This window comes from Phaethon lepturus, unplaced genomic scaffold, assembly GCF_000687285.1.
Source record: "Phaethon lepturus isolate BGI_N335 unplaced genomic scaffold, ASM68728v1 scaffold22911, whole genome shotgun sequence".
Lineage (NCBI taxonomy): Eukaryota > Metazoa > Chordata > Aves > Phaethontiformes > Phaethontidae > Phaethon > Phaethon lepturus.
Window position 1 is genome coordinate 20,723 of NW_010517299.1, and position 1,563 is coordinate 22,285.

The following is a 1,563-nucleotide window of genomic DNA, read 5'->3' on the forward strand; positions in this document are numbered from 1 at the left end:
CAAAAGCAGCAGCAGGCACAGCCCAAGCCATTTTTTGGAGGCAGGAGGACAGGGTGCCTGTGCCAGCATTGCAGAGCAGGAGGTGGGGAAGGAGGGGAGGAGAAAGGTGTCCATCACCCTGCTGTGTCTCCTGGCAGCCTGCCTGGGCTAGGGTTGCTGTCACATCTCAACACTTGGGGAGAAAAGGAGAAGCTCTCCTCACCCAAGCTCCCTCCTAGCCATGTCGGTGATGCCCACAAGCTCTGGCACGGTTCCTCCCTGTTTCAGGGTGTCTGTGTGCTGGAGGGTGTCTCAGGGTCCTGTTTCTTTCTTGTTGGACTGAAAATCTTTAGTTTCAGAGCCTGGGGGCAACCTGAGAACCTCTGACAGCCCCACACTCTAACCACAGAGTGCATCTGGCACGCATCGGTCAAACAGCAGGTCCTAATTAAAAACCTGGAGCGCTTAATGAGTTGTGACCTGTGAAGAAAATAGACCGTTTAATATTTAGCACACTTGGCTGGTCTGTCCTGAATTCCTGGGGAAGGATGGGGCCATTTATCACCCCTTGCAGGCAGGACATCGTGGTGGGGGCTCTGCGTTCTCCAGGCGGTGGCTGTGTCGTCTCAGGGGCAGAGCAACTCATGTCTTTCAATGTTCAGAAGCATCAAGCAAAATCACAAATCTCTGTCACTCTGCAGAGGCCGATGCAGGTCCAAGATCTGCAGAGCCTTTCAGCAAACTGTGCCCCTGAGCTCTGTGGGCTTTTTGGGGGGGTGTTTCGTGGGAAAAGGGTCTTGCTGCTAATCGGGGCATGCCATGCTGTGCTGCATGGTGCTCGGAGCGGATGTCAGACCTGTGGACAGGATGTGCTGAGAAGCACAGTGAGGAGGCTCAGGCTTGCACCAGCATCCCTCCATTGCCCTGGCGTGGTTTAACTTGTCTCTGTCCCTCATCTTCATCTTCTCCAAGTCATGGCCCTTTGTACCCAGGCTTGGAGCAGCTGCTGTAGCAGGTACCATGCTCTGCCATCAGCTCCTCGCAGGACACCAAACCCCCCCCATGGTAATGGGTGCCCAGGCTCGGCAGACTCTTGTGGAGCTCTGGCCCGAGGCAGGACGGCACCTCCTGTCACATCCCGTCTCTCGGCCACGCTGCTCCGGGCAGGGACGGGGGACCCGCTCTGGGGGGTCTCATGGAGATGTGGCCCCTTGCCTGTGACATAAGGAAAGGTGCTTCAGTACATTATTTCCAGGATTTGTGTCTCTGCTGTCTCTTCGTGCCACCCAGAGCTGCATGCCTGATGTTAGCCAGCTTTGGTCGTCCCCAGTCATGCCCATATGGTCTGTCCCAGCCTCGGGAGCTCGTGTGCTGGGCTGCAGTGAGCCAGGACACTGCTGACCGGAGCACAGTGAGCTACAGCTACGAACATGCGTCCCCTTCCTGCCCTGCCCGGCGCTCTGCCTGCTCCTGGGAGGCAGATCGGAGGCGGCAGCATCCCTCCAGGCATCCCCAGCACTTTGCTGTGAGCGTCGCAGAGCTCAGGTTCATCACAGCGTCGCACCTTCACCTCAGCGGCGCCGC

General features: G+C 57.6%; 1 protein-coding gene across 1 annotated transcript in view; it reads left to right on the top strand.

Annotated features, from left to right (window-relative positions):
- The window catches only part of OSBP2 (oxysterol binding protein 2), a gene marked incomplete at its 3' end in the record, with an annotated part of 24,159 nt that overhangs the window by 17,839 nt on the left and 4,757 nt on the right, over positions 1 to 1,563 (top strand). The gene's annotated exons all lie outside the window — the stretch shown is intronic.